This window comes from Cibotium barometz, chromosome 3 (genome assembly GCF_041138505.1).
Source record: "Cibotium barometz isolate CiBa-2024 chromosome 3, ASM4113850v1, whole genome shotgun sequence".
NCBI lineage: Eukaryota > Viridiplantae > Streptophyta > Polypodiopsida > Cyatheales > Cibotiaceae > Cibotium > Cibotium barometz.
Window position 1 is genome coordinate 10,972,645 of NC_141048.1, and position 24,886 is coordinate 10,997,530.

At 39.4% G+C, this 24,886-nt stretch overlaps 1 pseudogene; it reads left to right on the forward strand.

The window, feature by feature from the left end:
• Nucleotides 1-311: 311 nt before the first annotated feature.
• LOC147639704 (uncharacterized) lies at nucleotides 312-1,380 on the forward strand (annotated as a pseudogene).
• Nucleotides 1,381-24,886: the final 23,506 nt, after the last annotated feature.

Genomic DNA, 24,886 nt, shown 5'->3' on the forward strand with positions numbered 1-24,886 from the left:
TCTTCTATGGTTTTTTGGAGAGTATCCAAAGAACTATTAGATGAAGAAGAAAGGGCACAAATCACATGTCAATATTGCAAAAATGTTATTCATTGTGTGCATACATGTCTTTGTTCAATCTATTACGTCATTCTTGAAGATAACTGTATGACACGACTAATGATACACCAAAGTGAGCACAGTCAGCTAGTTGAGTCGGGAACCTCAAGGGCTGCTATCGAGAGATAAGGAGGCTCATGGGTACATTTTTTAATTACAATACAAGTAGTGGGCCTAGAAAAATACATATGCTTGTGGCTCGACAACTGCTTATGGACTCTTTAACATTTGATCGTAATGAATCAGTGGGGGAATCCGCGCTTAATAACGTTTTAGAAGAGTTGATACCTCTTGTTCAAAATCAAAGGTTTGCTTTTTACAACTTTGGTCATTGGGGATGGTTTTGACAACATTTTGCAACTTAAGAAAAGATGTATGTTTCATTTTTTCCATGGTAGTCGATTCCCAAGTCAAGGAAAAGCCTTTGACAAGTGCTTTCTCTTCAAGATGTCCACAAAAGGAAGAGGTTCAGGGGTTGATCTAGTAAATAGGATGCGTCAAACCGGCTCTGGAGACTTGCATTATTCTTGGGTGCACTTTGATCACACTCATAGAGTTGATGGTTGGGCCACCATGTCATGTTTGGTGTATGACCAAGTAAAGTAATTTTGTGTTTATGATTCATAAAATACTTATTTCATGCAATAAGTAGGCATATTGTAAAATAATCAATTTAAATTTATAGTTTAAAAAGCCTGATGGTAATCATTATATGTGAAACAAAACAGGAGGATGCAGAGGCACAAATTCTATTCTAGGAAAATCTTAACAATGTTATGTAAGAAGAAGGATTCCCAGCAGCAGCTGACTTTAAAGGATTTATGGGCTAACGAGGCTAGGGCCAATTAGATTGCAATACAAACTGTGAACAATGGAGGCCCTAACAATGTGTTAGATGGTCGAGAGCATTCTTGTCTCTTTCATTGGGAACAAAGTCTACAAAAGCACACCAAAAAATTGGTGCTACCTCACCATAGACAGATACATCTCGACATGTGCAAAGCATGGAGGCTTGCTCAGACACCAGAGTGTGCAGCAAAACAAGCCACCTCTAATAAGGATTGGCGAGGAAAAGATAATGTTTTGAAAGAGAATATAAAAGCTCTAAGAGGCGATGGTTTAATTTGTGGGAAGAAAGAATTCTCCATTGGGGAAGTCAATACGAGGTACAATGGCTTTATTTAAATCAATTTACAGCCTTTAAATACAAGTTGTTTTTTCATAATTGTGTGCTTTTTGTGATGTATGGTCAGGCCTCTTATAGCCCATGGGAAAGAGTAAAAATACCCAACACAAATCTCTCAGAGAGTATATCTCAGAGAGTGTACATGCTAGTTGGTTAGCAGGAGAAGGAGGTGCAAGAAAATAATTACTATTTGATGCCTGTGCTACATATGTGATTAATTCCTACATGCAATGTGAAAAGTACCTAGGTTTTGAGATTGGTTGCTATATGGGAACATGACCTGATATGGAAACATTATTACATCACTACTTGAAGCCAAAAGAAGGTTGATATCATAATGGCTGTAGCCAACCAACACAGCATAACTTGCCATCCATCCACAACTGCCCTCTGGTCTCCTCGCTCTGCAACACCAAAGCCTCCAACTCAACCTCCTTTAGCATAATATTTACCTTGATGAGGATGTATCCACCTCGGCTTTCCAAACCATTCTCTCCAAAGTGCCCTGGGTCTCCCACCCCGCCATCGCCCACGTAATTTTTCTAGAACACAATCTCACTAAACTAAGCCCTCCACCATCTTCTTCCTCCCTCATTACGTCCTCTTTCTCAAACTCTAATCATGGTGTTACATCCTCACATTCTTTGGTCACTTGGAGGAAGGAAAATTCCTCAAGATATTTTTCCCTAACAATCCCTACCCTTACCCTCACATGCTCTTTGTAAAAGGTAACCTGAAACATAGGTTATTAGAAGGTTGAAGGAGACAAGTGATAGGGCTCTCTTGATATTTTTTGGTGGTTAAGGTCTAGGGAGACCAGTGACAAGGCTCTCTTGATAAATTTCTTACGCGGTTAGCTCCGCTCTTCATGAAGAAGACAGTTGCATGGATCCACCTATAATACATCTAGATTTTTTGCTTCAGTTTTCGTAAAGCGTACTTCAAGCCCACGATCTCTATCACATCGCAGCCAACTGATAGTAGGTTCCCCCAGATTTGAGGTACATAGAGTACATCTTGACAACTTCTTCTCTTCCCTTGTAGCTACCATAAAAGAGATGATTCTAGAACCTTCGGCTAGATGTTTAACATTATTCCCAACAACAACAATACTGATGGGTTCTCATAGAGGCTTTTAGGAACTATACCAACCCCTTTTACTGGTCATGTGTTGTAAGATTCATCCCTCCAGCTTTTGAGGTGTAAAGCTGTAAGAACCTCCCCTTCTGTTCTTGTAATTATTTCCCTCTCTGAAATAAAAGAAAGATCTTGTTTTACCCTGTTTTGGCCTAGAGAGAGAAAATGTCTAGAGAGAGATAATCCAAAATTAAGATATCTTTGGATATAAAAATCCTCCTAGTGTCTAAAATGGATTCCCCTGAAACAGAAATTCAAAATGAACTTCCAAGGTGCATTTGGAATGATTGAAAATGTGTATAAAGGACCTTAGCCTAAGGGTCTATATTTTCAAAAAAAATTAGATTATGGTCCAATTAAGGTTCCCAATAGGATTAATCCAAGTGTTGGGATGAGATAAATCCAAAGAATGAAAGAAAATACCCAAAAATGAGTAAATGCTCACATAAGATGAAGAGTTGATCGAGTTCAAGGTTTATTAGTTAAAAATTAAGATATATTACTAAAAAAAAGAGATATTTTATCTGTAATAGCAGCGAAGCTATGGGTGGGGTAAATTTTTTAGAAATTAACACATATCTTATTTTTATGCATAATGCTAAAAGAGGACTTCCTACCATATTCTAGGATTGGACATCCTATGCTAAAAGAATGATTTTCATCATATTCATGGGAAACAAAATTTTAGTGTTTATGCCTAAATAAGTAATTAAATGAAAAAAGAGGAATTTTTGGTAAATTTATTTTTATGCAAAAAGAGGGATTCTCATGATATTTGAGAATCAAGTATTTAAATGGTAAAAGAGTAATTTTTGGTAAATTTATTTTTATACAAAAAGAGGAATTCCCATGATATTTGAGAATCAAGTATTTAAATGGTAAAAGAGTAATTTTTGGTAAATTTATTTTTATGCAAAAAGAAGAATTTTCATGATATTTGAGAATCAAGTATTTAAATGGTAAAAGAGTAATTTTTGGTAAATTTATTTTTATGTAAAAAGAGGAATTCCCATGATATTTGAGAATCGAGTAATTAAGTGGAAAAAGAGGAATTTTTGGTAAATTTATTTTTATGCAAAAAGAGGAATTCTCATGATATTTGAGAATCAAGTAATTAAATGGAAAAAGAGAAATTTTTGGTAAATTTATTTTATGCAAAAAGAGGAATTCCCATGATAATTGAGATCCAAGTAATTAAATGGTAAAAGATGAATTTTTGGCATAATTCAAATTATGAGATTTATCAAAAGTGGAATTTTGAGCATTATTAAATTTATTGGGAAATATGGGTAGAATTGATTTTTGTAAATCCCATGAATCTTTTACTCAAAAAGAATAATATTAAATATATTTCACTTGAGAAATTTGAGAAAGAATATGAAAATATCCATCGAGAAAAAGTACCTTTAACTAGGCCAAGCAATTAGCAGAAATTCAGAAAAGTCTCATCATCGTCGGTATCGAAAGTAAAAAATGTTACTAAATATGAATAGATGTGAATACGATGTGATAAGATGTGAATGTGATGTGATAAGATGTGAGTGGATATGATAAGATGTAAATGCGATGTGATAGGATGTGATAAGATGTAAATGCGATGTGATAGGATGTGATAAGATGCGAGCGGATGTGATAAGATGTGAATGTGATGTGATGTAAATGGATGTGGATGTGGATGTGAAGAGATGTGGATGGGATGTGATGTGATGTAAATGGATGGGATGTGATGTGATGTAAATGGATGTGGATGTGAATGTGACGAGATGAGATTGAGATGTGATGATATGTGAAAGGATGTGATGTGATGTAAATGAATGAGAATGAGATGTGGATGTGATGTAATGTGGGTGGAATGAATGTGATGTGATGTGGATGCAACGAATGTGAATGGGTGTGATGGTGAATGGGTGTGATAGATGTGAGTAGATGTAATGAGATGTGATGTGTGAATGGATGTGAATGTGATGTGATGATATCTAAATGGATGTGATGTGATGTGAATATGATATGATGAGATGTAAATGGATGTGAGTATGATGTGACGTGACGTGAATGAATGAGATGTGATGTGGATGGATGTGATGTGATGAGATGTGAATCTGAATGAATATAAATGAATGTGATGAGATGTGAATCTGAATGAATATAAATGAATGTGATGTAATGTGAATGGATGGATGAGATGTCAGGTGGATGAATGTGATGTGATGTGGATCTAGGTAGATGTGAATGGATGAGATGTGATATGAATGGATGTGATGTGATGTGATGTGGATATAGGTAGATGTGAATGGATGAGATGTAATATGATGTGATTGGATGAGAATGGATGAAGGACGATGGGAATACATATGATTGGATGTGGAATAAGCAATGTGAATTGATGTAGAAGAATGTGGAATAACGAGAAATGATGTGGAACAATGTAGAAAGATGAGAGTTTGTTAAAAACTGTATTTATAAAAACTATTTTTAAATGATTGTTTTATGTCAAGAATACTGGGAAGCATTTTGACCATCTTGTGAATGAGGTCATGGAGACCTAATTGATAAAGTTGCAACAGCTGACGGAGAGTCAACGGAGGATGTCTCGCGTAGCAAGGTCGACCGAGGTCTTGACCAGCCTCGGTTCGATTTAAATGGTAAGCTTCCGTACAATGGATGAGGGACCAAGGAAGCGGCCTATGAGTGAAGCGCTAGGTGACCTATGAAGGAGCCTAGAGGGTGCAGACCATACGGTGCTCGGGCTCTGGGTCACCGAAGATACCCATGTGTGCGTCGAGGAAGAAAATGGAACAAGGAGTTAGAGTTGTTTTCTGGGGCCGGATGGGGTTAGGCTGGAATCAGTGGAGTTTTAATAGTGCAATTGAAATAATAGGAATACGCTTAGAATTCGAGTAGTTAAATAAAAACCTGAAGACTTTCTCAAATGATTAGATCAATGGCTGTGCCTGAATTCGGTTAGGAAAAAAGCATTGATTTCTTCAACTTAAGTTTGTAATAATTTTCCTTCTATCTGGTTTAATCAGGTGAAGGATAATTTAGTCTCTTGATCGCGTTAGAAAATTCGTTAAGAAAATAAAAAAGGTGGAATCATCCCCATTTTTCGGGTAAGGAAAATTTTTCCGGTTTCAGTTTCGGAATGACCACGAGATTAGTCTTGTGTCGTCTGGACATTTGAGGGCGAGGCCCCGAGTGGGAAACCCTATCTCGCGCAAGAGGAAGCTACTTTTGCTGCTAGCAGCCGTGCGCGGAGGGGCAGAGGGGTCTCACACATGGCCTTTTGAGACATGCTTGGAGTTCATGAGCTAGAGTTGAGCTTGAGGGGGAGTGTTGAGATGTTAAGCTCAACATGAGCTGACACTCACGAGGCGCCTGCATGAACATTCGACATTTACATCACTAGCAAGTTTGGTAGCTGGCATCGACATATCTTCGTCGTCTCCTCGTCGCTCGCGAGAGATTCTATAGCTGGACTACACCAACTAGTCCACACCTACCCACTTCTCTTAGCGTGTTCACATTATGGACCGCTTGTATATACTCTATTATATGTGTTAGTCACTTTATCCTTTTTGTAGGCCTCTTTTGTTATGTGAAGAAAAAGAAGAATTTTTAGCCTCTCACCTTATGTGTTCTCTTCTAGGGTTTGTGTGAGTGTGTGTGTGCTTGCAAGAGCTCAAGCTCTCTTCTCCCTTGTATATTTTCATGAGAAGCATACAAGTTAGAAGATAAATGCTTCTACCTTAACAATTGACTATGTGTTCTTGAAGGTGGAGATTTGAAGAAGGGGGATTTTTTTGGCGAGCAATTACAGGCGAGCATAAACCCAAATATGGAGAGCCATTTTTTAATAATGGGGGGCTCTCAGTCTATTATCTCTCTTTATTTGTCTCTCTCTCTCTCTCTCTCTCTCTCTCTCTCTCTTTCTGTCTCTCTCTCTATTGCACACTTTTGTGAGATATTGATAATAGTCGCTTCCATACCTAAGACATTAAATACAAAATCTATCTTTCTCTCTCCTCTCTTCTCTCTCTCTCTCTCTCTCTCTCTCTCTCTCTCTCTCTCTCTCTCTCTCTCTCTTTTTGTCTCTCTTATCTATCTCTCTCAATCTTTGTCAATAGCAAAATAAAATTACTCCAATAAAATGATATATCCTAATAAGATGATACAAGCTTAAATAAAATTACTCCATTGAATTTTTTTCAATAAAATGATACCCCAAAACAATTTTGCCCATCCCATACATCTCTGAAGTTAAATTAGGAACATGAATTATCTACTAAACCAATTCAAGAAAGGTTCGTTCTCTGCATAGACATTCGGTTACCTCCCTTTTTGTCAAAATTGGTTGGTGAATAAACATATTTTCATTTTGGCTCAATCATCCCATGACTCTCATGTACACAAAGTACAAGTGCTTACATGCTAAGTAGGATTTTTGCTTGTTGACCCTTCCCAAAAAATCTAGACATGAGCATGATGGATGCATTTTGATATGCACATCATAACTTCCCCAATGAGAACCTTCTCCAAAAGTCTCAATGGTGAAAGCCTCATGTTTGGAAGATTGAAACACTTGCACTTGTGTAACTTGTGCATTTATGTCTAGTGCTTTCTTTATCCTTTTTGCAGCTTCTTCTGAATACTTCTTCTGTATCTTGTATGATGACCATCTCTAAACATATTTTCATTTTTGAATGTGTTTTTCTCTCCTCTAGGCACTTTTGGTTGACTTGAGCTCAATGGAGTTTGTTGCTCCCTTCCCAATGGCTTACTCTCTAAGTTATACCTTGTAAGCACCAATGCATTTACCTCCTCAAGTGTCAAATTTTGTGCCTTCAGCCCACTGGCCATATAGTAGGCACATTGTGTGGGGGATGGTCAATGTTCTTGTCTATAGCCCATGTATGCATGAGATGTCATTATTGCAAAACCACATCATTTGACTAGTTTTCCTTGCAGCATGGGACCTTGTTGAAAAAAATGATGGTGCAGTTACTCCTTTTGCACATCCTACAATCATGCGACCACACTTACTACTATCTATATAACCCAAACACTTTACTCTCCTACACTTTGGAGTTCTCCAAATTGCCCAAAATGTCTTGTGTATGGGTGCCGCATTTATGATTTTGTCACTCGATCCATTTCTTGTGTCCACATCTTCATCCATGAAGGGTATTTTCCTATGCGACGTCCAATAGACTTCCTATCTCTCACGTGCACGTTGTACTCAAGTCTATGACTAGCATCATCATCCACATCAATTACATTACATTGTTGTCTCTTGTGTTAGGCTGATTCCCGATCACCTGCCACCAAAGGAGTTGGGACCTTGTACTATAGGTGTGCATGTATTGTTACTCGTTACTATCCTTACAACTTGTATTGGGCTTAGAGTATGCTCATTTGCCCTCTCAATGAGCTTTTCAAGACTTGGACCTGCTCCGATATGCTTGCCCATCATGTATGAATTTTTCTTTGCACTTTGTAATAAAGCATTAGCCATGTCTGATACACATGCATTGTAGAGTGTTATTTTTGGTTTGAAACCATCCTCAGCTAACCAGCTTCCATGTTTAGACTCTGACAAGTTTGTTCGTGGTGTACATGATTGATCACTACTCTTCTTCACCTATGCAATAGAAACATATTAGAAACATCAATAAAGACACATGTTTGTTCGTGGTGTACATGACTGATCACCGCTCTTCTTCACCTATGCAATAGTTAGAGACATATTAGAAACATCAATAAAGATACTGGTTTTAAAGACAATGGTTCTTATACATACCGAAATCATTACATTGCCCTAATGTGCAATGCGCACTTCCCACCAGCTTAGCCAAAGATCATGGTAGGTATATCTAAATCTTTTACATTTTCACTTCACCACCACCATTATTGAATAAGTCACCCTTAAGCTCGTGTAGCCTTTTTTGTTAACTCGGTCCGCCACTTCTCGCACATGCTCTTATGCGCACCTTGGAAGTCCTTTATAACATACTTTGCAGTATGTATATTTAGGCTTTATGCCCAATGAAATAAACATGAGCGTTCTTGACCTTTCATTTCTTGTCCTTCATTGTAGACTTCTCTAATGGCATTCCAATTTGCTTGGGCTTCATCTGCCATGAAACCAAAGAAGTCAGCCTTTTCAAATCCATGTGCCACCATGAAATTATTTATGCACTCCCAAAACAATACTTGGGAAGTCTTGTCCTCCTCTTTCATCTCACAAGTTGCAATAGTTAGAAACTCCTATAGGTTGTAACCAAAAGTCAATATGATAAAAGAGGTTATACCAAAAAACCATTTTTTTCAAAAGCCATTATTTCTAGCGATAAGCCATTGTTACTACCTTGGATCATAAACATGACAAGCCATTGTTACCCAATCCATGATGCGTCTAGTGTGGTCAAATTAGATACAAGCTCTTCTTAAATCACCATTCCCTGAATGCCTCATTCTATTGGATGAGTTTGCTTCCATTGACGTAACCCTCCATTTGCACACCCTCAATAGTTTCAATCCCGACTAACCCTTGAGGTGTGATTTCGACACTTAGAAAGTTCCTAATCCTCTATACTTGAGTTTTTTTTTAATGATGCTTCCGACACCATACATGAGGACGAGGTCCCCTCTTGAGATATTGAGCTCAACTAGTGCTACGGTGGACATTGATGACCCGCCTGGGTGATAGCTTCTGCATCTACACCACTAGCATGGTTGGTGAGATTATGGGTGATATGCGGCCAACGGGATGATAGGCTATGTGATAGCCATTTTGGATTACTAGAGACTAGCATAGTTATAGCGCCAGCTTATTTAGTCGGGTTCACATTATGGACCAAACCTTGTATGTTGTAGTAGTTTAGTACTAACCCATATAGTGTGTACTCTTATCTTTATGTTATGTTGGTTAAGTACAGAAGAAGAAGATAGAAGAAAATTTAACTATCCATCTCTCTCTTGTGTCTTGCTCTCTCTTGTGTGTTTCTCTCTCTTGTGTGTGTGTGTTTGCTTGCTAGGGTTTAAAGCTCTCCCTCTCCCCCACATTCTCTTTATGGTATCCGAGCCTAGTTCGTGTGAGAGTTAAGGAGGCAAGCAAGAGGCAAGAACAAGCAAGAAAGGAAGTGGTACTACATCGGTAAGAGCACCGTCATCTCTTTCCCCTTCTTGGTTTAGGTATAACACCCCCTTAGTAGCTCTGGGAGCTACACATCTCCGCCGATTGAGGAGCCGTCTTAGCATGAGCGGAGCTACAGGGCAAGTATACTGTCCTATTATAGTGGATAATGTTTTTTCAGCCAGATTCGTGTATCAGGCATGTTATGGGCTACATTAAGATGGTGGGGGAGAATATTTCTCCGATGAGTTCAACGATTCCCTGAGAAAGCAAGGAATCAAGAGGCAGTTTACGTGCAAGTACACTCCACAACAGAATGGTGTTGTAGAAAGGAAAAATAGGCACATTACAGAAGTGGCACGTGCCTTGATGGCTGAAAAGAATATGCCACATTACTTTTGGGCAGAAGCAGTAGAGCAATTGTTGTGTACATTATGAATAGGACACCCACTGCAATTGTTCATGGTATGACTCCTGAATAGAAGTTTACAGGTATAAGACCGGATGTGTCTCACTTGAAAGTGTTTGGGTGTATTGCATATGTACATATTCTTGATGAAGTGAGAACAAAGTTAGATCCACAGGCAAAGAAATGCATCTTCATTGGCTATGCCATGGAGCAAAAAGCTTATAGATGTTATAACCCTACCACTCGTGAGATGCGAGTAAGCAGAGATGTTGTCTTCGATGAGATGAGTAGCTAGTATGCACCAGTAGTGAAGGCAATAGAAGATGTAGATGTTAGAAGTGCTGATGTTGCACCCTGTAGAGTAGAAATCACAGGTGTTAAGTGGACCTGGGGAGTCCTTGAGGAGTGGATCCAATGTTAGAGCCCATGGTCAGGCAGGTTAAGGAATGATGCAGGTACACATGTATCACGGAAAGGGAAAGAAAAGGTAGATCAACCTTTTGTGCCTGATCTGTCAGCAGGTCACTCATGTGGATGGTGACTCTAATGGCTCTAACGAGCCTTGATGAGGAGCTTGGCATTCCATTCGTGGTTACTCCTGGTGTAAGGAGAACTAGGGCTCTTTGAGGACACCTTGCAGTGATCCAGGTGTACGCAAGTCTACGAGGGTTAGATATCCTGTTAACAGGTTAAGATATGATGGATATAGCCCATCATTATGTTTACATGGTAAAAGCAATACAGGAGGTTAAGCCCACTTGTTTTGAGCAGACAATTGGAAATAAGAAATGGGAAGATGCCATGGATGAGGAGATGGCAGCATTGGATGCAAATGCAACATGGGAGTTAGCGCCTTTGCCTAAAGAAAAGAAGGCAATTAGATGTAAGTGGGTGTATAAAGTTAAGCACAATGCTGATGGTTCAATGAGTAGGTATAAGGCAAGATTGGTTGCCAAGGGCTATGCGTAGACTTATGGCATAGACTATGAGGAGACTTCAACCCGGTTGGCAAGAATGGCAACCGTGAGAGCTGTCATTGTTATGGCTGCAGCAAGGAAGGGTTGGTCTTTACATCAAATGGATGTAAAGAATGCTTTCTTGCATGGCGATTTGCAAGAAGAAGTGTACATGATGCAGCCCCCACCTTATGAGGGTGATGCACATCCACATTTTGTGTGCAAGTTACGCAAAGCCTTGTATGGCTTGAAGCAGACACCCAGAGCATGGTCAAACAAGATCGGGGAGTATCTTGTTACCATTGGATTTCAGATATCCAATGTAGATTTTTCACTATATGTGAAAAAGATAGATAGAGGGATTATGCTATTAGTCATCTATGTGGATGACTTGATTATCACTAGTGATAGTGATGTAGACATACATGATGTCAGGATGCTTTTGAAGCAGAAGTTTGAGATGAAGGATTTGAGTGAGCGGCGGTATTTCTTGGGCATAGAGGTGGTGAGATCATCTCATGGCATTTTGCTATTGTAGAGGCAGTATGGCTTGGACATGTTGTCCAAGTATGGTATGATAGACTGTAAGCCTATTTTAGTGTCATTGGAGCAGAACACAAAGCTTTTCGCAGATATAGGTGAGCTTTTGGAGGACCCCACTACATACAGGCGCATAGTGGGTAGTTTGATCTACATAACCACCATTACAAGGCCATACTTAAGCTATGCTGTTGGACTTGTGAATCAGTTTATGCAGGCCCCTAGGAAGCCACACTTGGATGCAACTAGATGGATCCTCAGGTACATAAAGTCCACAATTGATTATGGACTTTTCTATGAGGCTGGTACAGAGATACAATTGCATGAATACACAGATGCTGATTGAGCTAGTAGTATTGCCAATAGGAGATCTACCAGTGGTTTTATGTTCTCATTTTGGAGTGCTGCTATGAGTTGGAGCGCATTGAGAAGCAGTCAACAGTTGCCTTGTCGAGACAGAGACATAGTACATGGGTGCTACTATGGCAGCTTGTGAGGTATCTTGGTTTCTGAAGATACTTGGTGACATGGAAGATCCCATGGATAGGTCACTTGTCATATATTGTGACAACATGAGAAGCATAGAGTTGGCCAGTAACCCAGTATATCATGCTAGAATGAAGCACATTAAGGTGCATTATCACTTTGTGAGGGAGAAGGTTCTAGCAGGAGATGTAGATCTGGTATATGTCACAGCACAGAGGATCAGGTGGCTGACATCTTCAAGGCATTGGACACAGAGAAACTCCACAGGTTTAGGAGCTTACTTGGAGTACAATGTGTGTGTTAAAATTACAGCAATGTGATGAGCTATGGTGGATCAAATGCTAGAATCAACATCATTAACAAAGAGATTATATAATGATTAAGATGTGATTAGTGACTGATAGCTTAATGTATGCATGGATAATCAAAAACCAGCAAATTCTCATTAGGCCAATGCCTCAATTTATAGAGTTTACATCCAAGCATCTAATCCCACTGATTTCTCCTTGATTCACTCCACCTCTTTTACTTGATTATCTCCACCTCTCCCAGAATATCTCCACACCTCCTAAATCTCCTCATATTACCCTAGTAGATTCTTCTCACCTTTTCACAGGTTCTCTCACACTTACAGATTCTCTTTTACAGCCTCTTGCGAAGGGCTTGTTCCCGCACACACCCTATTCACTTGTATATTTCAACAACTCCCCTCAAGTGAATACTCCTAGCACACCTAGACCCTATACCAAGTTTCTCTCTTACTTGATAGTCCGCGACCAATGCCTCAAGTCCCTAAACTCATAGTTCTTGACACACTCTCTCTCTCTATGTGTCCAAGGCTACTACAAGTGCCCGTGACCTTGACTAAAGTGCTCACACATACATCTACCACATGGCCTATATCATCGGTGGCTCAGAGGTGGTTTTACTCTGTTGGGGCAAGTTACATTGGGTTGTGGGGTTTCACTCTCTCTCTCTCTCTCTTAGAAAAGATGATCTGACTCCACTTCCTTAGGAGCGTCCATGAGGTTTGCTGATGTCGTTCCTTCTCCACTGAGTTTGCTGTAGTAGTCCTTGCCATGTGTCCTGACTTTCCACAATTGTGGCAAGTGAAGGTCCTTCCTCCTACTCTGCCTCTTCCTTGTCCTCGTCCTCGAGAGAATCCCCCTCGGGTGAAGAATGCTTTTTCTTCTCCTGCTGTTGAGTCAAGCCATTTCTTCTCTTTGCCTCTAGTCTCTTGCTCTAGTAGAGCTCCTTCTATCTCATGTAGCTTCAATTCAGGTACATTCTTTAGTGTTGCTACAATGTTTTCATATTCACCTTTGTCCACACTCTTCAGAAGCACTGCTAGTGCCTCATCATCTTCTACCTTTTGGCCAATAGCTGCCAGTTGTTGCTTAATGCTTTTATATCTGTTCAAGTGTGTGATTAAAGATTCACTTGCCTTTATATCCAATTTGTAGAATTGCATTAACAGATTTATCTTTGAATTTTTAGCTTGTGTGCCAAATAATTTATTGAGTTCATCCCATGCATCTTTTTCCCATTGTATCCGTGTGATGTGATGAATGATTTCATCATTTAAACTGAATGCGATAAGTCTGAATGTTTTTTAATTCCTCCTCTTCCACTCATTTTTTCCCTCTCACCTCTGGGCATTCATCTCTTCCCTCAACTAGTCTCCCACACAGATTTTTCCTCTCATGAGCAGATACATGGTTTTTGTCTGCCATGTGTAGAACTGCTCTCCATTAAATTTGGCTACCTCTTGTGCCGTACTCATGATGATGTGAAGGGGGTCTTACCTCTTGATCCAATTTCAAGATTCAAGGGCAGTGTCTACTCTTTTACAACTCAATCTGGTGTTTAGGAGATGATTACAACAGATTTATCAACATAAAATTACCAGAAATTACATTAAATCAAGGGTAACCAATTTGTACGGAATGGTTGGAGTATCAAACCATCTCCGAATTGCAATCTAAAGTTATAAGGATTTGTATACCTAATGGTTAATTTGAACCCTCAATTGTACCAAAATATAGTGATTAGTATTGATTAATCACTGATTAGCAAATTAATTCTCTGTTTTGTGTGCAAAAAACAGAGTATGCGGGGAGCCCAGATCTAAGGCCTTAGAGTTCAAATGAGCTCAAATCCTTTCAAGGCCATCAATAGCAATTAGTCTAGTAGAGGATTAAGCCAAGAAACGACACAAGGTTTGACCAAACATTGAATGCTTAATCTCTGTTTTACCAAAGTCACCTGTAGATTTGATGAAGAGCTTGGATCTCACTATAGACTTGATCAAGTCAACTTCTGTCTTCACCAGCTTGTAGAGCACCCTTGAAAACCCCCTAGGGCCAAGAGGAATTAGACCCATTGCAACTAGAGAAGAAGAGATCATTTTTCTTCAGAAAAAATGGCGCCGCGCTGATTCGCTTGGCTAGAGCACAAGGGCTTGAGCTAATGTTGCTCCTGGAGGGAGATCCCCTCCATTGGCTGGGGGTACAGTGCGCTAGTTGAAAAGAGGTAAAAATACTAATTATCTACTAATCCTAATTAGCCAAGTGATTAACAAGATAATGGGCTCACAAATTGATTTATTCTAGGCTAGGCTCTGATACCATGTTAAAATTATAGCAATGTGATGAGCTATGGTGGATCAAATGCTAGAATCAACATCATTAACAAAGAGATTAGATGATAATTAAGATGTGATTAGTGAGCAATGTGATGAGCTATGGTGGGTCAAATGTGATGAGCTATGGTGGTGGATCAAATGCTAGAATCAACATCATTAACAAAGAGATTAGATGATAATTAAGATGTGATTAGTGAGCAATTAGATAGCTTAATGTAAGCATGTATAATCAAAAATCAACAAATTCTCATTAGGCCAATGCCTCAATTTATAGAGTTTACATCCAAGCATCTAATCCCACTGATTTCTCCTTGATTCACTCCACCTCTTTTGCTTGATTCTCTCCACCTCTCCCAGAATATCTCCACACCTCCTAAATCTCCTCATATTACCCTTTATTCTCTCCCAGTAGATTCTTCTCACCTTTTCACAGGATTGGTAAGTGCCCTATGACAGTCGTGTTCTATTGTTCTTCCTTTAGGTGAATGCATTGAAGGTGTCCATAACATTTTTGGCACCGCTGTGGGGAAACACCTTCGTTTCTTCCTTCCTCTTGGAGTTTCAGATCCCATTGCATAAGATTCATGATTCCATTTGCATTCTGGTAATGCATTGTGTAGGAAATGAATGGATAAGATTTGCGTGGAAGTAAAAAATCATGAGAAATTGGTCGTGTTTGATGTGTATGTGTATGGTGGAGTGGTCTTAGAATAGAGCTTCAATGTTTTTTCTAGTTAATTTTGATATTTGCATCACTTAAATCATCAACGTGAACGAGCAGGTTGGTGTTCTGTTTTTTTCTTTTCAAAAATTCACAAAAATCGAAAAAAATAAGGAGCCATTGACTGTGCCTTGAACTTGTATTCCACTCCTTAAACGTGGCACAATCATTTTGAAAACTGTTGGATAAGTATTTTGCACCTAGAATCACATTAGTCAATGCGGGAAGTTCCCATGTGAAACTACAGGAAAATGTTCACGTCGTGAATTATTTTATGCAACTTCACGCCCTCAACCTCTCCCGACATCAGCGCCGCGATTCACGGGATTACCTTGCCAAAAATAGGTAGCCTTATCCTGACACCTCTGACACCATGAGGTCTGACAAAATTAAGAATCGTGAAACGTACAAAAAATAGTTCACGACATGAACTATTTCAGAACTCTTACGGCGTGAACAAAAAATTATTTACGACATGATCCATTTTTTTATTCATGACATGAGCCCATTATTTATCACAATGTGAAACCTTATCTTTTCACGGCATGAACCTTTTCTATAATCTCACGCATTAATCAAATCCAACTCACGAGCTTAGTATAGTCAGGTTAAGGCTAAAGAGGACTTGAAAAGATTGACACCCATAACAAGGTAACGTGGAATTTTGATCCCAAGAGAAAAAAATTAAATACGTGGAAGGGAAAGGACATGAACTCGAACATGAGAAGAGGACTGCTACAATGTTTTGGCTATGGAGGGCTTCATCTGCGTGCAGAGAGTACTTGAAGACATATGACAAGCAAACCAAAAGAAGGAGAATCACCAAGGCAGATGGCACTACTGAAGAGCTCCTCATCACAGAGGACTTAATAAGAGAAACTCTACAACTTCCAACTGCAATCAGGGCCCACATACACAACATTGACAAGATGCCTTTGAAGGACATGCTGAAGAAGAATTCCTATAATTCGAATGGTGCAGAATATGAAAATATCCAAGATGAAGCTACATAGAAGGCATGCAAGGCGACGTCTACAGATAAAGCCTGTAGACAAATACAACAAAGTAGGTCTCAACAGAATCGCCAAAGTACATGAAGAGAAGGAAGAAGATTGGGCATTCTATCTACATAAAGAGATGGAGAACTATTTGAAGGCCCACCAATCTAAAATATCTAACCCTTACCTTCTCACACAGGTGGCTCAATCATGTCGCCCTAAAAGACCTCTCAAGGAGCCTGAACCGGAGGAACACATGCAGTTGGCCCTCCTACCAGATCAACCCACATTAATAGCCGAAGAGGTACACGAAGGATAGGCCATCTTAATGGAATCTAAAGATATAATCAAGCAAATGAAGAAAGATCAAAAGAAGAGAACAAACAGAAGGATGAGGGGGGTACTCATCACTGATGTTGCAGGGCGGAGTCATAAAGACTCAAGGAAGAAGTGGCCACCAAAATCCGGACTTACGAGGAGGCACTTAAGGAAAATATCCTTAGTCAGATAACACAGGAACCCCAACAACAGCTCACTCCCCCAGCAAGCCCTGCCCAACTTATATTACCGACTTATCTCCTCTCAAGGATTCCAGTCTGGCAAACACACCAATAGAAACAACTCCAGAACCAGCAACACTCATACAAGCTGAAAAAATAAGATATGAAGAGGTAGCCACAGCCCAAGTATTGGAACCTGAGGTACCCATGGAAGCAAGCAAATGACAAAGAACTCAAGAGCCATCAAATCCAAGCAAGAGAAGGAGATTGGAAGACGAAGAAAGGCTACCACATCTTGCCTCCCTGCAAAACATCGATTACCAACAATTCTTGCAGGAGACTATAGAGGGACTTAACGAGCTGCTCAACCAACCACCAACTAGGCTGGAGACAGAATCAGGGACCAATGCAACGTGGGAGCATGAGCAGAAAGTTTGGCGATGCCATCTCCTAACAACACATATGCTCCATGACTGCCAACCATGCATTGTGGAAGCAAGTCAAAGATACATCCGCACAAGTGCAAAAGTTAAAGGCAAACCTGGAAGCAACTGAGTCAACCCACAAGGAAGTCATTATGACGAGTTTGAAGGCTACAGAAGAATAGGAGAAAAGGTACAACTCGCTGGAGAATAATAACCTTGTGTTAAGCCAAACGATAGTACAAAAGATCAAAGAGAATGCTGATCTCAATGCTAAGCTGAAACAAGCAAAAGAACTCCAAAAAGAAGTAAACTACACAAAATAAATCACGACACTCCATGTGCAGCAAATACAGGCCTTCTAGGACAATGCCAGGGCAAAAGAAGCAGCATTGCAAGACTTGATTACACAACTAACAGCATTGCTCAAAGCAGAGGAAAAGAAAACAATACATTTGCAACAACAGGATAGAGAATAGACCAACAAGGCCCATGCTGAGAAGATCAGAGGTCTCAATGAAACATAACTCCATGCCACGCCGAAGCACATAGAAGTGAGTTGGCACACAAGGAAATAGTGACACAGCTTCATGACACCGAGAGGTTAGCAGCACAAAGATTACAACAGATCACCGACGCGCTCAGGCAAGGGAAGCAACAGGTCGGCGAGTCCAAGAAGAAGCCACCCGAAGATTTGAAGAACTGGATGCTGCGCGGATGGTCAGAGAAATAGCAAAATCAAATCTCATTAACAACACAGAGTCCCGCATGCAAGAATTGAAGCGCCAGCTCACCATACAAGAAAGAAGTCAGCGGACAGAACCCAATGAAGATCTTTGTCTACTCCTTGAGTGGGCCTCCGAGTTGGGACAATTGCCACTAACTCCTCGGCCCCTCCTCACACTCTCTTTGTTTTTGTCTATACTAACCCTCTCTTTACTTCAATATGACATAAATCTATATGAAGATATAGGCCTAGGAGAACTAACCTTAATCAAACAAAATACAGAAAGAGACGCTGATCCCACCATAATCATGGTAATTTTGCGGGGTGACTTAGTATTGACTAACCCTCAGGATACCTTTTTCTATCCCCTACATCATCCTATCGTCTTAAACATTCGTAGTTGGTGTCGTGTGCTCCAAAACTCAAAAATTCTGGATAATAGTGTCAAAAAATTAGACCTGTTTATCCAAGATGACATGGTAGAGATACCCGCCGACTACGAAGTCGTAGCACAAAGTTACCAGTGGGTCATAAGTCACGGCTGGTTAGAGGTCTATAACACTCACCAACATCTAAACCTCTGTGAGTCCACTCTCTATCACCCTTATGGCATTCTAAAACTCTACAGTAATATTTACAAATATTTAGAAGCCATGCTGGCAACTGTGCAGTACAATTTTGATGCTACCCATATAGAGTATCCAAGAGGAAATTCCAGACTTGAGGGAATTTATTAAGTCTCACAAGCCTAGTCACCTGCCGCCTCTAGCACAGGACAGGGTCAAGAAGAAACTTCTTCTTCATTTTCAAAATCCACTTACCCTATCTACGCTAATGTCGCTAGTAAACTACTTAACCCATATCCTTACTCGCAACCTACTAACACCTCTGAGGCATAATGCATTTTTTTATCTTTTTATCCTCCTGAGATAGATTTTCCCACTAACACTCTCACCCCCGAGGAGGTACTGGAACCTACCCCATCTCCAATGAGGCACATCAAGAGGTAAGATAAACTGTCCCACAAGATAATCTTGAACCATTTACTAATGAAACAATCTTGGATTCTTTGTTAGCTGTAAAATACGAGGGACTCATAAGAGCAGGCAATCCTCTTTTGAAGCCCAAATTAATGTTCAAGGTACTAATTCAGATTATTCCCTTTGAGCCCACATAGTGGATCATGCCTGAAGCATACTCAGAGTCACTCCAAGAAAGCAACTTAATGTACCATACCCTCTCCGTGCCCCACGACCTAATCTAGAAGAACTTCTTCCATTGGCAGGAGAGGGCACCTTATGGGCAAATGTGGCCAAGCACACGAAGCTTGCCAATCCGTAGTTAGCTGACTTACTGGAGATAAGGATATTAAAATTTATGATCAGCTACTGTTTCCATAGGTGGCGAAAAGCAAACCCCATGCACACAAGAGGTGGCTGAAGAGCACCCTCGCCTGGACGATTTCAGAATTCAACCCGATTGGAGGAAGTGTACATGACCGCGCCACCAACATTGTGAGGCAATCCATTGTACATGCCAATTAAAAGAAGATGGATGTTGCTGGAGTTTCAAGAAGCCAAAAGGCGTGACTCTCATGTGTGCTACAACTTCCCAATCTTTGTACTAGCAACTTTTGGCCACATTCAGGAACAAAGACAGCAAATATTGACATGGATCTAGGCATGGCGCAACATTCCTGACCCCGCAAGATGAAGGTACTGCCTGCCCAAAGTTTCACAACAAGCCAAGGAAGTGGTTTTGTGAGTGCTGTAGAAACGCCTCAGATGAGCCCCCAAATATGGTCGATGATGCACCACGCGACCCCCTCTCCTTGAACACAACGAACGCTTTCTCTCCTTGAGCATAGTCGACGACTGAGCCTATGATGAAATGCAGAGAGAGTACACCACCGTTAGTGGTAGGCAAGAGAGTAGTTGAGAGCGTTGGCATTAGCGGCTAGGCTTCCTCATCCACTATGATGAAACGCTAAAACTGAAACAATGAAATGCTTCCAACGACGAAGGTTTGCACTAAGCCTTTTGTTGAGCCTTAAACGGTGATTATTCTTAAACTTGCTTACAACACTGGAGTTTGTTGAAAATGACAAGGCTTGCAACGCTGCAAACCATGATTCTCTTGTGAATGCCAAAATGTGTTTAGAACTCGGCTCTTGCCTTGAGGCTCATAGGGCAATGAAGTGTTATAGTTGGTTGCATGCAATTAGTTCAGCTTTCAGACCAATTTAAGCTTTGATGCCATGAACTTACTATGCTAGGGTTTGTAAGAGCTCAATGATGACAAAGTGGTGAAGGAGCCTTCTATTTGTAGCATGTTGTTGTACTCTACACTCACAAACCAGTCAATGAGCCTTCTGTTTGCAGCCTTTCACTGTGACCCTGTGCTTGCTAAGCTCTCTCAAGTATTGTCGAACCTTGGTGCTACTGCATGCCAAAATCTCTCGTTTCTTTAGACTTGATATGTTAGCTTTTGACATTGACTTCACCTTGTACTTGTCAAAGGAAGTATTGCATATAAACTTGTTAAGTTTTCAATCATAATTGTTTCCTAACAGCTCTTCTCATGGTTACAACTGTTTCCTAATGGCTCTTCTCTATAAGAACTTCAATCAGCATCTAGCCCAATAGCTTGCATATCATCTGTGTCCTTTAATGGCTAGTAGCTTGTATAACTCAGCCTATTGTTGTCACTTGCACTCTGCTTTGCATGCTACTCTTAAACATTATGTATGGAAAACCAGAATCCCTTGATGTAATGGAAGCATATTGGTGTCTAACCATAGGTCTCAATTCAAATCTAAAAGGGATTGTAGTAGTTTTACAGCATTTTTTTCATGTATTACAGCTTTAACATGTGTGCAAACATTTAATCTTTCATCGTGTCAACATGCATGTTGCATTTTCAGTATGATAGATGAATCGTATTGATCAATAGCCTTGAAAATGTTGAAATTGGGACCAAGATTTGCTTGAAATTGTAGAAATTCTTCAATGTTGATGAAATTGTTGATGATGTGTTGTCTCTTCTCCTCAAGATTTTATTTTTGCACTGTCTTTGTAATCTCTTGAAAAATCTACATAACTCTACACTGTTCTTGAAAATTTGCACCAATCCTTGAAAATCTATACTAACTTCACATAAAATCTTGAAATCTGCACCAAGATGCACGCTTTCTTGAAACTGTATCAAATTTCTACACACTTTCTTGAAATTGTATCAAATTTCTACACACTTTCTTGAAATTGTATCAAATTTCAACACAGCAATCTGAAATCTACACAACAATCTGAAACCTCTGCACATCAACCTTGACTTTTTGTACCACAATCTTCTTCTTGCAATCTTTCTCCAAGAACTCAAAGACTTGGCAATCTAGGGTTTGATCTTGAAGAAATAAGGGCTTTAAGGTTTGATCTTTGAAATTGTAGGCTCTCTAATCAAGATAATACAAGAAAATCATTCAAAATTGGTTGCTAAAATCTCAGCAAATCCTATTTTCGAAAATCAAGAAAATTGTCAAGAAAATCAAGATCAAGAAGTTCAAGAAATCAAATAGTAAAGTGGATCAGGATTATGAAAACAATGATTAATATAAATTTAAAAATGTTTACACAAATTTTATTGCTAATCTTGTCAAAATAAGAAATTGGCAAATCTGAAAAGTGTGTAAAAATCAATTTCAAAAATGATTAACACTAATCATGATCAAGATAATGCATTCTGAAAAATTGGATTACCAATAATCCGAAAATGATTATCACTAATCAAGATCAAGAAATTACATTTTAAAAATTGGATTAAACATAATCAAAATATGATTATCATTAATCACTACCCAAGCAAGGATCTAAGCCAAGGGCTCTAATACTAATGCAATGAAGGGAACCTAAGGGTTGCACTCATTAGCATAGAGTGCACACATATCCCACTCATCATAGGGAGTAGCACCTATTGCACTCATAATGGAGTGCACGCATAGCTTCTCGAGAGGGAGAAGTTCACCATGGAAGCTTAGAGCTCCAAAGAGTAAGAGTACTCATGAAAGTATATAAAAAGGGTACAATGATAGTCCATGAGCCCCCTTTTATACTCGAGCCCAAAAAAGGACATGTAAATAAGGGTTGGGCAACAACATATTTAAGAAGCATATTGGCAAGGAAGATGCATAGAGATAATGATTTGTGTTTCTTACTCAAGTCTCAATGTTGATAATAAAGGAAAGGCCTTCAAAAAGAAAACAAGAAACACAAGCTTGGGTATGTTTCTAGACTAGCAGAGCTGAGGCTCTTGTAAGTGATGATGGAGATGATTATGATACCGATAGAGAAGGTGAACCTTGACGGTGGTTATGTGATGAAACATGTCTCACCATGAAAAAGGCTAGTTTTTCATGCTTGCAGTAAGTGATAAGCAATTGCACAAAGGAATGCTCCATAACAGAATGATAGTGAAAGCAACGGACATGGATGAAAAATTAGGGTGTGATTAACTAGCTGACACATGTCAAAGGTTTACTAGACTTGGGAAGTGCATATTTTTAGGTGTGAAAAGCCTAAGTTTTTCACGATATGAAAAGATCGAGTGATTTGTTTCTTTCTCCTCTTCTCTATGATGAATTCATTTAGCACATGGATTTGTCAAAATGACGACGTCAAGAAATCATCAAAATGCTAGAGGGTAGTTTTTCATGGCATGAGGGTTCACTCAATCATCTACATTGATTGGGCTAACATGCTATTGCTCTTGTGCTTGCTATCGCAAAAAACAATTGCTTCTTATGTTTCTCCTTTTGTTGATGCTCACGAGATTGTTGTGGTAACTCATGTGGCTACTATGGCCATGCGAAAACGAGTGTACATTTTCTTACAAAAAAAGAGAGAGTATACATTACGTCATTTTAGTTATGTGTATGCATTAAAGTCATGGAGCCATTTTATTTTGGCTCTACAAATTAAATAGCTTACATAGTCGCATTGAGTCTTGAGCACTTACCTCTGTTTGTGATATGCATGGAGATATACATGCAAGGGTGTTCTACACACTAGCAAAAGCACCTTAAGTGTTTGACATGCTAGTATTAGCATCAAATGTGTTTGATATGATACTTCTCTAAACCCATGATCTTAAAGCAATCTACATGATGTAAAATACATCATGTACTCTACTAGCTTAGCTACACATTTCATTCTAGAATTTGAAGAAATGGAAGGAATGTAGATATAAACAAAATGATATTATATTTAGATTTCAACATAGTGTATATAGAAAGTAGCATTCCATAACCACCAGCCTTTGCAAACCCTAGTGTTTGTATATAAATTTCAAAATAATGTATATAGAAAGTAGCATTCTATATTGGCAAACCCTAGTGTTTGCAAGAACAAGGATGTCAAAAATTAGTGCCAATAAATCATAACGACACTTGTTTGAGAGGTTCTTTTCTTTCACACACTTTATGTTTTTTTTTTTTGGGGGGGGGGGAGGCGCTTTGTGAATCTTGTTGATTTAGTATGTTCCACGTGGCACGCATATAGCGCCTAGAGTATTTGGGGGCTACATTGTGCAGGTACATTTCCTGCTAACCTCCAATTTTATTTATTATTATTTTTTTGGGTGGGGGGTGGTGGAGAGTCGGGCAATGGTGATGTGAGAGGAGAGGGGACCCTCCTTGGTACATGCCCCACACATCTCTCCCTCTCTCTCTCTAGTGGAATTGCGCTTGGGACTCTCCTTGGTACATGCCCCACACATCTCTCCCTCTCTCTCTAGTGGAATTGCGCTTGGGTTGACATAGACCCACTTGGGTTTGAGTCTTCCCCGTCGATTGGTCTCTCTACATCATTAAGTCGACGTTAAGCACCCCCCCCCCTCTCTCTCTCTCTCTCTCTCTCTCTCTCTCTCTCTCTCTCTCTCGCAAAGGAGGACAAACATATCACATTTGCATATGTCCCTCATGCAATTTTTTCTCACATACTTTAACTTATGATGAGTAGTATATAAGAGGCTCATGAGTCACGAACTTAATATGAACCGTAGGCACAAAAAAAATGAAGAGGCATAAAAATCAATGGAGACATCTATTCTATCTATTAAGGACAGGTTTTCCTCTTTGCCACATGGAGAAAGGAGAGGGAGAATTTTTGAAAAGGAGAAAGGAGAAGAGAAGACAGTCTTTGGGGTTTCTTTTCCACATGCTTAGAGGCATTGGGGCTCATAATTAATTATCACCATCAATCAAGTCATTTACTCATTGAATGAGTTATATATATATATATATATAATACATTAAAAAGCAAATTGCCCACCCCATCACATTCACACAATATATCTTCTAATATTATATTATGTGCATATGTAAGAGAGAGAATATACATACCTATACATACATACACGTACACACATATGTATTATGTATCTATAGGTATGTAAGCATGTATAAATAAATAGATCTTTATATATAATACATTAGAAAGCAATCCCCTCTCCTCCACATGCACACTTTCTAATATTATATTATGTGCATGTGAAGCGAGAGAATATACATACCTATACATACATAGATAAATAAATACACACACACACACACACACACACACACACACACACACATATTATGTATGTATGTATAGGTATGTAAGAATGTATACACACACACACACGCACACACGCACACACATGCACACAAACACACATATACACATACTTGCATGCATGGACACATGTGCGCACACAGAGATATGCACACTTACACGTGTACACACATGCAAGCTTGCACATACACATACATGCATATACATGCAAGCTTGCACATACACATACATGCATATACATGCACATAAGCACATAAATATACGCACATACATACACTCACATACATAAGTACATGTATGTACACATGTATACATAGGCGT